We start from the raw sequence: 14,463 nt of genomic DNA on the forward strand, positions 1-14,463 counted from the left end.
CCGTGCCCACAATGTTCTTGGAGTTTGCCTGAACCAGACTGGGTGGCTGCCTGCATCCTGTGTCATGGTCACATTGGAAACAGAGCTTTCCACTCGCCAACATCTTCGTGTCGCAGGTCATCTCTCCTGAGTGGCCCGTCTTGCCTGAATCTAAGAGGGAAAATTAAACTTTTTCTCCATTCCCCACCACTTACATTATCTGCTCAGATCCTGAAGAAAATTCCATAGATGAGGGAGGTGACACCATACCCCTGAAGTCACTGAGGTACAGAGATAGTTATTGATTGACCAAAGTTACACACAGCTAATAAATAACAGAACTGGGAAAATAACACAGATTTTGGTTTTCTTATTTATTTATTTACTTTTAACTCAGTAAGCTTTTTAGGCATCTGTTCACTAATCCCATTAAAATAAAAACCTCTTTGGTGAAATATTTCAGAGTTACCCTTTCCACACTCCTTTGAGATTTAACGAGTCTCTCAAAAAACCTTCTTGCTTTTCTGTCCATCATCGTATCCCCAGAAGTGTCTCTGCCCTTCCACTGGTTGCCCTTTCTTCGACCCTTTCCACTGTTGTTATTTTTTCTGGGTACACAGAAATGAGAGCTGCCACACTGAAAGATATGCATGGCTTCCATTTTGGTGACAGAAATGGGATAACATTTTTTGGTTGATTTCCGAAGCACGTTGCTGGCAGAAGAGCATTTTGGACTCAAGACTTCTCAGAACAGCAGTTACGACCTGGTCCCGTGAGTTTCACCCTGTTCCTGAAACCTGGGCTGCTCTTCCGCCTCCTTCCCGCCCTGAAATTCCAGATGGACTTCAAAACCTAGCTTGCATGCTGCCTGCTCTCTTTAACCTTCAGAATAATTCCTTTATTTCCCCCACAGCTCATCATCTAAAACCTGTTTGGCCCTTGTTTCATTCTGCCAGATACCGTAGTTAACTTTTCGCAAACGATTGTTTGACACCCATTCTTGCTCAAGCTTTGCCTTCAGTTTCACTCCTTTTCTTGCTTGTGGTTGTTATTCTACCTCATTGCTTCTTCCTAAATTCAAGTTACTTCTTTCTGGAGTAAGCTCTCTCTGCAAGGATCTGTGGATGGTAAATTTCTTGAGTTTTCTGTGTTTCAGTTTGGCAAATTGTAGCTGCAAAAAAACAAAGATCCCTACTGAAATGTTTTAAAAAAATGAAGGAATTCAGTTATCTCACTTACCAACAATCCTGAGGTAGGGCAGCTGCATGTACAAACACACCCAGAAAGGGAAGGTGCTTCTCATCATCCTGCTCTGCCATCTATCTGTGCCTCTCTTCTGCTCGGGATCAGCTCCCCTCTTGGCAATGGCTGCTGCAATTCCAGGAACCACAGGCAGATGGACAAGGTCCAAAGGAAGAGCACTGTCTCTTCCCATCTTGGTCTCTTGAAAGGCAAGGAGACCTTGCCCATAAGCCCTCCCAGCAGATTTCTCCCACCTGATTGGCCAGGACTGCATCACCCAGCCCTTTCATACCAAGCACTGTCACGGGGAATGGGATTACTAAGACTGGTGTAGAAGCTGGGGAAAAACACTACTATCAACTACAGGGCATCAGTTACAGGAAAGACTTCCCAGAGTGCACTTAGTCTCCAGAGAGTTGGGCTTGAACCGGGCAAGCAGGATGGACCGGGGGCAGTGGCCTGAGACTGAGAGCTGGCACCTGTGCTGAGTCAGCGTGCGTGAAGACGCTAAGGCAGGGCAGCACTGCTCCGCGCCAGTCCGGTGGCAGCAGGAGTTTTCAGGCAGGGCAGTGGCCCTGCTGGGGACAATATGCGGAAGTAGGACAGCAGGTCCCTGAAAGAGTTTTCTTTTCAGCTCTGGCTTCAGGTAAATACCTTGTAGTTCCCCTCTCTGAGCCAGTTTGTTGCTGGGTGACCTAACGGGACTCAGGGAGAGTTCCTGATGTGTGAGAGAATTTGTCTTTCCTCCTCCCTAAATCACGTGGAGAAAGAGAATCCAGCTCAGGGCTCTACCAGAAAGAGAGAAAGCTCTTTTGAGTAGGCTATTGGCTGTGCCTTGTCCTATATGTATGTATGTATGTATGTGTGTGTGTGCACGTGTGTATTTTGTGTGTGTGTATGAGTGCATGTATGTGTATGCACGTGTGTGTGTGTGTATGGCACCTGCACTTTAAATGCTTGACACTCTCTCAGGAGTTCTTTGCCTGAGATTTTGCCTCATTGTCTTCTCTCATGCAGTGTTGCAGGTGAGAAATCTGTGAGTTATCTGCTTTGAGTCTCTAGAGTAGCTTTTGCATTTTTTATCCTTAATGTGCCAAAATGTCATAATTTTGTGCAAATTTGTGAGATCTCATCCTGTTCAGCACATGGTATTACCTTTTGATCTGAGAGCTCATCTCTTTTATAGGTGTTCTTTCTTCTGTCATTCGCTTGAGGATTTCCTTCATTGATCTCTGTTTTATTCCTTCAGACTGACCCAGGGGATTGATGCATCATTAAATAGACTTTGGAACTTGCAGGTATCCAGGCCTCTCAACTTCTCTCTCACACTTCATCTATTTATTCTTTGTGCCCTGTTCTGTAAGGATATTTGGTTCCATTTTTAAACTCACAAGTTAGCTCTTTAGTTTTTATTTTCTGCTGTTCAGCCCCTCATTAAGTTTGTATTTCTAACAAACTTCATTATTGAAACACACAAACAAAGCAGTGTGTAAGTGGTAAGTGTACAGGGTGGTGAGGAGTCACACAGCCGACACACAGGTGTAACCCTGGCAGGTGAAGAAGAGGACAGCACCAGGAATGCTGTCGTTTGTCTTGATGCGTTAAAGGAGCAGAGCCCACAGAAGCACTCTGACCCAACTCATGAACTGTGAGTGTCTAATGAACTTTTCAGTTGCAAGAATTGCTGTGATGGATAGACATTTCATGAATCCTCTGCAATCCCCCAGGCATGTAAGTATAAATGATCTTCCTTTTTGTTACTAAAATCGTTACTACAAAGCAATATCACATGTGGCCACTATCCCCACAATGGGAGAGATGGGGGAAGGAGAGAAGTTGGGAAAGGCTTCTGGGAGAACTGGATGATGACTTTGAGATCTAAAAGACAGAACAGAGGTACAGCGAGGGCATCCCAGACAGAGAGAGCAGCAAGTACAGGTGGCAAGGGGGAGTTTTGTAGAATCAAGAAGTGCCAGTAGTTCGGAAGGACCGAAGCAGAGGAGGGTTGGAGGAGCTGAGTGAGCATAGAAGAGGTGGGAGCCACGCCTACTAAGGCCTTATAGGCCACCTGAAGAAGTTAAGCTCTTGTCCCAAAGACAAGCAGAGTCATCAAAGCATCTGAAACAAGGAGGAGACTTTCATTTTGGAAGGATCACTCTGGAAGCTGGAAGAAAGAGGGCCTGGCAGGTGAACTGAAAGCAGAGAGACCGGCCAGCATCCCACTGCAGGCGAGCGGTCAAGGGCAGGTGGGCCCCTGTCACAGCATCGAACTAGAGCCTGCTTTGAGAACTGGAGAAAGCACTCACATTGGAACTGCCTGGTTATGTCATTAAGGTCTCTCCCTACCCCTTGTTTGTCAAAACGTTGCTCAAGCCAATTTTTTAAACCAAAAGCCTTAGGAATAAGAATATCATATACATTGAGGAAATTTTAATTTAACTTTCCCGAGAGCAGGAAACCAACCTCTTGCAAAGTTCAGCACATTCCTCAAAGCTGCTCTCACTTTCCTGCCTGGCTGAGTCAGGCAGCAAACGGGCTTTGTTACCAAGACAACTCCTTGCGAGGCCCTCCCCGCTGTGCCGCCTGCTGCGGGGCTCTCTGCCCAGACCCTTCGGGGCTGCTTGGAAAATTACAGACAGAAACTAGCAATACTACTTCTTCACTTACCTTTCTCAGACATCGCACTTAGACATCCACTTGTATCGATCATTGTCTTTGTTATCAATATCTCCAGCCCCAAATTTTCTCTTCTTTGAAAAGAAACATGGGCTTTACAGTCAACTTAGATTGGAAGGAATAGAAAGGGAAGCAGAGAGAGTGCATCTGATCTAACATATGTCTCTTGGCCTAGGTGTTAAGAGACATCCAAGTACCAAAACTAGAGGTATTTCCTTGTTAAAACATATGACACCATATATTGAATAAAAGCAGTATTGTGTGTCTGGATTTCAAAAAGGTTCCTGGCAAAGTTTCAGGATAAGAAACAAGGTGAAGAAATAAGAACTGGATAAGTGTGTGTGGTTAGCATCATTCAAATCTGACAATGCCCAGTGGGAATTGATCAATGAATCTCTGTCATTTTGTAGTGAGGGCTGTAGTCTTAACCCCATCCTGTCCATCAGATTTATAATCACTTGAGTAGCAACATATGCTATCAGTTGTTGCAGATGACCCAATGCATCTAGTGCAATGGCAGGCACTAAGTAATTGCTCAATAAATGTTTGTTGCGCTAAACTGAGAGGAAACTGTTGATACTTTACATGACAGAATTGCAGTTCTAAATTAGTTCATTAGGCAGAAAAAAGGCAAAAATATGAATATAATAATATCGAAAGAGGGTAGATGGATTTTTTGCTCTTGGGCTCAAATAATCAATGATACAAGTGTAAGATTGAGAAAGCCCAGTTTAACACATGAAAAAAAAAAACAGGGTTTAGTTGACTGTAAACCAAGTATGAATTAATAGGGTGCTTTCCTCTCCCTACAAAACTAATGCAGGCTGCATAGTATTGTGATCACATCAAGGGAAACACACAGCCTGTTAGCTGTTGTAATATTTTGACACCTGGAAATGGGGTTTCATACTACACACTGTATTTTAAAGGGATCATTAATGAAGAGACCATGTCCAGACTAGAGTGGACATAATGGTAAGGGGCTCCCATGAGGAAAATGAGACATTTGGATTATTTGTCCAGATTATAAAACAAAATGTATACAGGAATAGGGGTAATAATAGGGGTTCACAATAGCTACCTTCACATGTTGAAATTCATTCACAGATGAGCTCTAGAGGGCTTGGCTTAACTGAGACTTAGCTTCATCAGGACCTTGAAAGTAGTAAGAGTAATAAAGCACATTTTGTCTACAGATAAGAAATAATCCTTTACCAGATAGACTGGCCAACAAATAAAACTGTGAATGCTCCAAAGCAATACTGAAAATCAGGTCACTTTTAGAGAGAATTATAACGTGAAGTAATGTGTTTGATTTTAAAAGGCATTCTATATTTTGAAGTCCCTTTCGTCTCTAAGAATGCCTGACTAAGATCATAGTTGTGTTGTCTACAAGCGAAAGACAAGTAGTGTTAAACCACCACCAACCAATGGATCATCATGGGAGCCAATATGATTCATGGATTTTAGAAATAGTAATGCAATGAAATTCCACAAGTATTTTTTAAATTGCCTCTCTTGTACTAGGCACTGTGTAGGTGCTGACTTTGTAACTGAATCAGCATGGTGCTTGGCCATGAGACACTTACAACCTTGTGCTGAAGAATGACCTAAATGGGTAGCTTTGGTATGTTTGCTGTAACAATGCCTGCACATAGTAGGCACTTGTAGTAGTCTCCAATGATTGCTATAACACACTACCAAAACTTAGTCACTTGAAACATCACAATCCTATTATCTTACAGTTCTGGGGGTCAGAAGTCCAAAATGGGCCCCACCAAGGTAAAAACAAGGTGTCATCTGCACAGGTTGCTTCTGGAAGCTTAGGGTAGAATCTGATTCCTTGCCCTTTCCAGCTTATAGGGAGTCACCCACATTCCTTGGCTTGTGGCCCTGTTCCTCCAGCTTCAAAGCCAGCGATGTCAGGCATAGTCATTCTCACACTGCCATCGGTCTGGTTCTCCGGTTGTTGCCTCCCTCTTCCACATGTACAGATGCTTGTTTTTATGTTGGGCCCACCCAGATAATCCAGGGTAATCTTCCCATCACGAGGTCAGCTGAATAATCATATTGTATTTAGCACAGTATTGTCAAATATTCCAGTTTTTTTAGGCAAAGTTGCAGATCTTAATATTTGTAGATTAAAAAATTTAAAAATTTAAACTGTCAACTCTTAGCACTGTCAGTCAACACTATCAGCACCTGTGGACCAGATCTGGCTGACGGGTGACTAATTTGCAACCTCTAGTCTAAAGTGAAGAAAGGACTTGACTAATTAACCAGCAGTTCTTCACCTGGAGTTCAGGAGTGAATTCAAGTCTATGAACCTGAATGAGGAAAAAATTTATCTTTATTTTTACTTATATAATTTACATATCTTTTATATAGCTATTTCTCTTTATATTGAATAATGGGAAATAAATTAATATACTCTATTTTTACTAACCTCTGAAAGGAATTTGGCAACTGCTAATGCATGACTACCAACGACTAGCCACAGTGGTATGGGGCGTACCTGTGACTATCACCCATGGAAATGACAGATATTTTCATGTCACGTTACAGTGTTCATGCATCTCAAAATATCTCCTATGCTCATTACTATGTGGAAATTCTGGCAACTTGTAGACTCACCCTAGATCTTGTTGTCTCATGTATCAATAAAGAAGTAATAATATCATATTGTGAACTTGCATTTATTTTAATATTTTATTTTACTTATTTTAATATTTATATTTTATTTTAATTATATTTTATCACATTTGGTTACCTTTGCAATGCTGTTTTATTTGGTGAATTTGCAATGATCATTGTAAAAAGGATTCCAAATGACTGCAAAGGGGTCCATGGTACATGCCACACACACACTCACTCACTCCAAGAACCCTCGAACCAAACTCAGGACGTGAAGGAGAAAGGCCAGTCAAATATTTGACTCCTCTAAAACCGGCACTCACAACTCTACATCTTGGTTTTCTCTTAGATAAACTGTTAGTATGTGTCTAGCTGGCACCTGTCCATTCCGATCTGCCCCTGAGGCAGAGACAATGACTCTTCCAGGCCTTCCAGGTACTGCGTTAAGTCTGAGTTCAGCCGCCAGGACTGACTGAGTCTTGGTGGAAACTGAAGCCTGTGGGTGTGCAGCTCCATGATGAAAGTGGGACACCCTGAGAACGGTGTTTTGTTCCTGGAACTTCGGCACAGTTAGCGATGGAGGGTTTTGTTGTTGTTTAGGCCTTCCTGGGCCGAGGAGCCTTTGTTTCCTTGCCACCCGTTTAACCAAAGCAAGCCCCTCTCTGCTGGTGGGTGACGGCTGGGTCCTTTGCAGGTCTGGGAAATGTGTTTGGTCTGCTCCCCCTCTGGGCTGTCTGCTCTGCTTGCTGGGTTTTGCAAATCTGAGCTCAGTTGTGGGTTTATTTTGTTCCAGGAGGCTGGGATTGGCTTTTCACATTCCTAGGTCTCGTGTGTCTGAAGACCTTCAGTTTGGCTTTACAAATGATTCTATGGTGTAACACTAGCTCCTGAATGGTAACTTAAGTTTGGTAATAATAATAAAACAGAAATAGGGAACGATCAGAGATTATTAGTACTGGCATATGAATTAAACCATATTGCAACAAATCTGTTTCAAGGGTAATAATCTTACTTTGGATGGAATTGAATTCAAGACCTCAGCCTCGCTGGCATTTCCCACATCCACTTCCTCTAAATATGAAGCTTTCCAGATCGCCTTAAATGATGTGCTCCCAAGTAGTCTTCAGATAGTCCTCTAGATGGAAGTCGTTCCTTCCCAGCTCTCTTCACCAGTGTTCTGATATTATTTGAGTTTCAGGCAGCTAACTACTTCCAAAGTTGTAAACAAGATGACCCCCATACCTGTCTGTAGTCCCCAAGGACAGAGATGTTTGTTTCTTTTGTTCATCACGGTGCGTCTAGCTTACTGTCTGACCTGGTGTGTTTCTTGAGTGGTGCATGAATCTCCCACCAGCAGCTTCAGCTCTCCTAGCTAAATGGCAGCAGAGTATTGTCTCTTTGAGGTCCTTTCGTGTTCAGCCACGCCGGCAGCTATCTACTTTATCTGCACGTCGACCCAACCCTGGTGACACAGGTCCAGGTTTATTTTGCCTCTTCTCCATTGCGGTGCATTGGAGACTTGGGCAAATTGCCCCTTAGTTATAGATAAATCAAAAAGAGTGAGAGCCAGTGCTCCAGATAATCTAGTCCTTTCTGCACTTAAAAGAGCAATGATTCTGGGGTTATCTGTACTATGCTTTTTATTAAATAAACCAGGTTAAAAGAGAAATCAGTAAGAGATGCTACTGTTTTTCTCACCCTCATTCGACATCACGCTCTGATGACAATAGGAGTCAAAAGGTATAAGATGTATAATATGTATATGTAAATAATCTTACAATATATAGGCTTTACGAGGATAATAAAATGATTTTTAACCGAACTCACATTCAGCAAAGAGAGCTTATATAAATCTTACTGAACTAGAAAGTATATACCATGCAGTGCATTCTGATAACTGTTTTTATTTCCTCCACTTTCAGGACCTTGTGATACCTACAGAGGTTCTTCAACCCGCTTATTACTGATCACACGGTTCGGTTGCAGGTTGCAGTGTGTCTAGTCTGAGCTGCCGGGGTCTTCAATCTCATCAGGATTGTCACCTTCACTCTCCATTGATGGGAAAGGAAGGTCTAAATTCACATTTGTTGTGGAGGAATTACTTCCTACTTGAGATTCCTTCAATTTTCAGAAGCATGGACACCACGATGCTTCCTGTTTAATGACATCAAATATACCTGTCGCAAGATGAGTTTGGAATGCTGCTACCCAACCGCTTTGTGTCCTGCATCGTGTGGGCACTTCCACACCTTTATGTGAATGAAAGTAAGGCTAAGCTGCTGCATCCAAACAGACACCCCCATCCCCCCAAAAATTCTTAGTGTCTTAAAGAAACAAATAGACTTCTTGGTCATGCACCAACCTGAGTGAGTATTGCCAGTTGGTAATTCTGCTGCATGGTGATTATTCAGAAACCAGGCTAACGGTGGCTCAGCTACCTTCAATATCTGTCCCTTAGTAACAACCTATACTCCATTTATGAGCTTCATAGACCCAAAACTGGTCATTTTATTACCTTGTAATTTAAAATGTGACCCATAAATTGACTTATCTCTTCAATGTGTACATTTGTCCCCTTTTTAAAAAAATCATGGCATAGTGACTATTTTTACATGTCATGTGTAGTGAACAAACTTGGTAAAACATAGAGAATTTTCTCTCTCTCTCTCTTTTTTTTAGTTGTATTGAAGACCAAATAAATGAATCCACGGGCTTGTTTTTTGTATATACGATTCTTCTGTTCAAAAAAAGCTGAGGATTGATAGTAAAGGCCCATGTTTTTTACATCTAACTTGCAGTTATGCTAATGTGCCAATGTCAGGCTGTGTTTTCTGTGGCAAGAATTGAACTTCAAAATATAAACAAAGGAATGAGTTCTTTTGTCCTCCATTTTTGTGTATGCTGGGTTTTCCTTGTGAACAAGAATAAAGCCTTTTTTTCCCTCATAAGTAGTGACTTAAAATTGGTCAAAAAGAAAAAGTAAAAGGACAGCAATGTGTTGGCATATGCCAGGAAATGGCGGTGACTACTTTTATTTTTATAGTTCATTGTGAAAGGCATGTAACAGAAAAAGTTTGAGAGACTGCTAAGAATAAAATATTTTTCAAGGTCTCTGGCTCCTTTTTAAAAAATGACTTAAAGGATGATCACAATTCGTTTCTTAGATATAAATAAGAAATAAAGAAAAAAAGGCAGCTTATAGATGAGCATATTTACGAAAACCCAGAAAAAAAGCAAAACAAAAAACATGCTATTCACATTCACAGAATACAAATCTGTTTGCTGTCCTGGGGAGCCAAGGTATGCTATTCGATTAAACTGTCACATGGTTTCTCTATGGGGCTAGACCTCTTGGGCAAGTAGACCCACCACAGCTGAGCAAACAATCTGGAGTTCTGTGTAGTTCAAGACCATTGCAAGGTCGGCCAGCGGTGGGGAGGACAACCACCCTGGGGAATTGAACGGGGTGGCTCCTGAGAACGAGATGATCTCAGGGACATTAGAAGCCTGTTATGGACTTAGAGCCAAGGTGGACTTTCAGATCAGCAAAGTGCATTCTCACAGCCCCCCAAGATCAGATTAAGTCTGGGGTCTCCTGCCTCTGTCTGACGGCCAACGAGGCTTGGTACTAAGTCCCAAAATACTGCTTCTTAATCCTCCCAAGGCTGTCCACAGTAGTTTTGGCCCAAATCATTTCCTGCGACATTTCCTTTCCCATTGCCATGTAAAAAATTGTGATGGGGCATTAAAAGTAGTATTGCAAGCCAAATATTACACTCCATTTGCAAAGACTGGTCTGGTATCCTTAAATTAAGAAAAATTCTTTGTAATTTCAAATGCCAGGCTACAAATTTGCAAGAAACCTAAAAGACCACAGGATGGGGTGGTATAGACAAAAAGGATAGAGACCAGAAAAAAAGAGCTATATAAGAGCCTGCCTGGGGGAAAGGATCCCTAAGTAGATGTGATTCCGATGTTGGGTCTTGAAGACATTGGGTTCTAGAGGTCTTTCCTTGACACAGAAGGGTAAGGTGAGCTTAGTTACACTCCCTGCTTATGTTAAGTCTGTAAAAATTGATTATACCGAAGAGTAGATTTTAGTGTGTATTATTAAGAACAGTTAAAACGCAGCCTGATATCTGGTAGTATATGAGATATCAACAGAGATAGTTGCAAACTAAGGTTATCAAGTCACATATAATCAATGCAAAATATTTTGGCAGGTAATTCTGTTGGAAAGCAGTCATCCTCCTCTTCTCTAACTGTGCGTGCATGTGCCCTCAGAGAGCTCTCAAATGAGGACTGAAAAGAGAAAGATGAGTGAGGAAAAACAAGTAAGGAAAAAGTGGGGCAGAACTGGAAATCAAAACAAACTTACACTTGAAATGTGATTAATAAAGTTGCCAAGAATGGCCCTCAAACATCAAAGTAATGCAAGAACAGGGACGTTTTCCAAAACTCCATGTAGAGTAAGGAAGTCATTTCGCTGTATGAATTATAACAATATACACAACACTAGTCCTCCTTACTAGTCATAACAAAAATTACTTGAAACATATACAGAGTGAAGGAAAGAATTTTGGTTGTGGATGTTGAGAATTCAAGAAGAGAGAAGTTGAGAAGTTATTTCCTCCACAGGCTGAAAAATCTACCCAGTATATATATAAAGGTATATATATATATATATATATATATACACACCTTTACCTTAATAGCTTAAAATAATTTGATCTTCTTGCAAATGTTTTAGAATATAGACTGTGCACATTCATATTACTGAACATATGTTTAATGGAGATAAAAAAACAAAATAATTCAATGGAGGCAGTTTTGTCTAAAAAAGCTCTCCTGAGTGAATTTCGTGATGGCTTAGAAAAATAGAGTAGGGCATAGTCTGTGTAGATTAATACTATTTGGAAAGTTTTAGGCTTGGTTTTAAATCAATTTTCTGTCAATAACAAATCACTTTAAGTATTGTCATTATATGCTGTTACTTAAGTTAAATAAATTTATAAACTGAACTTTCCTCCTTTCACAACAGAAAAACCTGGCACTTTACCACCTTAACCAAGAGCTCGAAGGTGGCATCCTCCCACTAATGGCACAAATTGCCATGTGGTACTTCGTGGTATGATGCTATGAGAAGCGTGTAACATGACCTATATAGTTTTGTAACCAGATATTTAACCTGAATACGATCACAAGAAAATAGCCAAGCAAATCTAGATTATGGGACATTTTCTAAATGATTGGCTCTGGCCCTTCAAAAATGTTAATGCTACACAAGAGAAACAGGAAAGGGGACTAATTCCTGATTAAAGGGAACTAAAGAGGCATGCTCACTATATGTAATATGTAATTTTTGACTGGATCTTAAATAAAAAATAACTACAATAAAGGCTATTTTGTGGACAATTGGAGAAATTTGAGTGTGAAGTATTTATTAGATATTATTGAATCAATATTAGATTTCTTGGGTGGTTTTGTGGGAAAATGCCTTCATCCTTGGGGAACACACAATGAAGTATTTAGGGCTATGGTGTGGAGTTGCTTTCAAACGTACATAGAGACATACACATAAACATGTGTGTGTGTAGACAGAGAGAGAGAAAAGCAAATGTTGCAAAATGTTAACTATTGGTGAACGGGGGTAAGAACATATGAATTTTCATCGTAATGTTCATCCAACATTTTAGTGGATTTGAAACTGTTTTAAGGACACTCACTGAGTTACCACGTAGCAGATGAGGGCTATTTCTCTTTTTAGAAATATTCCAGATAACAAAGGAAGAAGGAATGATATAATTCAACTATCTCCATTTTGTAATTCCTAATATAACTTATGAATCTAAGCATGCAGCGTCAATGGCCATAAAAGAAAAAGCAATCAAATACTATGTGACTTTTGAAAGAAACTCCATATTATAAAGTGGTATTGGCAAAAAATATCAAACCTAAAACTTACTAACACTCTAGGTCAAGTGTTCCAAAACAACAGCAGAATCAGCATCACCTGGAAAGCTAGTTAAACTGCAGACTGCTTGCTGGAGCGCAAGCCCAGAATTTCTGATTGGTTAGCCTGAGGTAAGGTTTCTAACAAGTACCCCATTAACACTGAGGCTTCGATCCAGGACCACCCTCGAGGAGCAAGCTCTGTAGATCAGCTCAGGCATTCATAGGAACTACAAATGGCAGAGAAACATGTCAAATAATACCAGACTGTGGATAAGTGAAGTAAAAAACACTCTGTGGGTAAAAAACACTCTGTATCTCTTAAATAAATTAATTGCAGTTTACATAAAGACGGAAGGGGAACCTATAGGTTAAAAGAAACTTAACAGGTATACCAATCAATTGCAATATGCAAAATTTTATTTAGATTCTTATTTAACTGTTTTTTAAGTATTTGTTACATTTATGAGAATTAGAAATTTGACCATTGACTGGATGAATTATGGTTAAATTTTTTAGGTGTGTTAGCAGTATAAATTTTTAAAAGAGTTACTGTTGTACACATTGAAATGTGTATAGATACAGAAAGTCGGGGGGAAGTTAAGTAAATAAATAATTAAATAAAGGCATCAGTTCTGTAATTCTCAATAGCTTCACTGATTCTTATTCTCCAGTAAGAATATTTTATTCTCACTTGTTTCACTTTTAATATTTCTGTCTAGATTTTTCAAAATCCTCCTTTCCCCTGCTGATGACTTAACTCTTGGAAGACTGAAATGACTGCCACCATTATTCCCCGGGTCAAATTCTCTTTGCACAGGTGCCCACTGAAGTCCTTCCTGAATCCAGGGACACGTGTGATTTCCTAATTGTTTTGACAGTTTTAATTGTCAAAATGCTAAAACATCAAACGCACCTGTGGGTGTGTTTTTGTCATTGTTGTTTTGCCACTTTATGTTTTTGAAATTCAGCCATAAAGATATACCCAGCAGTAACTCACCCATTTCTTTTCCTGCCGTATTTAAAGCTATTGGATTTTCCTCATTAGTGGCTGCTTTAGTTCTATCCAATGTGTGTGGATATTTAGTATTTTCATTATTATGCTTTTGTAGAAATTCTGCAATATTAGTTTGGATTTCTTTGTTGACCCAGAAGTTGTTTTGAAAATAACTTCTAAAATTCTAGGCAGTAGGAGTTGTTTTCCCATAAATGAGTTTGTAATCTATAATTTTATGTCATTGTACCACCATATAATATTGGCTATATTGTTTCTGCATTTTGCAGTTTATTGAGTATGGTTTAAATGACCTAACATATCATTTCTGGTGTGTATTCAGATATTTTCTATCTTCAGCGTGCAAGTTTTGCAATATATGTGTGTATACTTGTATATATCAGACATACACTATTAACTTTTTTTAGTTCTACATATAATTACATACATGTTTTTCATTTATTTGACCTGCCATGAACTGCTTCTTCCTTTCCATGCACATGGTACAAATGTTCCACCTACTGCTTTTAGGCCAGAGATGCTATGGAAATGTGAGCAAGAGTAGCATGCACCACTTCCAGCTAGAAGCCTTTAAGTCAGTGCTGGCGAACTGTTTACCATGTTTCCATTTGCTTCATGCAGCACCAGAAAGGCAACATTCAAAATAAAGGAGACTCCATCAGCCTGCATCCCTCCGTGAAGAAGACAGTGAGAACAGGCCCCTGCTGGCCCATAATGAACAGCTGAGTATAAGCAAGAATTAAATCTTTCTTAGCTTAAGCTACTGAGACTTGCAGATTGTTTGTTATATAGCAGAATCGGTGTAGCTGAGAGGTAAGGGATACAAGCACTTCACAGTAGATTGATTCAGCAGCCAATTATGTCATCAAAGAACTCAGTTTTTTTTTCTCCTTTCACTCTTGACTTCGGGCTTTTGCTGATTACAGAGGTAGTAGTTCTAGGACTCATATTCAGACATGAAATAG

At 40.2% G+C, this 14,463-nt stretch overlaps 1 long non-coding RNA gene across 1 annotated transcript; it reads left to right on the forward strand.

Annotated features, from left to right (window-relative positions):
* The first annotated feature begins 1,577 nt into the window (after window positions 1-1,577).
* On the forward strand, window positions 1,578-9,634 carry LOC123811892. Its single transcript, XR_006784452.1, has 3 exons — window positions 1,578-1,867; window positions 2,776-2,952; window positions 8,454-9,634. It is a non-coding gene; the product is annotated as an uncharacterized LOC123811892 (long non-coding RNA).
* The last annotated feature ends 4,829 nt before the right edge of the window (window positions 9,635-14,463 follow it).

This window comes from Phyllostomus hastatus, unplaced genomic scaffold, assembly GCF_019186645.2.
Source record: "Phyllostomus hastatus isolate PE091 unplaced genomic scaffold, TTU_PhHast_1.1 phas_scaffold_78, whole genome shotgun sequence".
Classification (NCBI taxonomy): domain Eukaryota; kingdom Metazoa; phylum Chordata; class Mammalia; order Chiroptera; family Phyllostomidae; genus Phyllostomus; species Phyllostomus hastatus.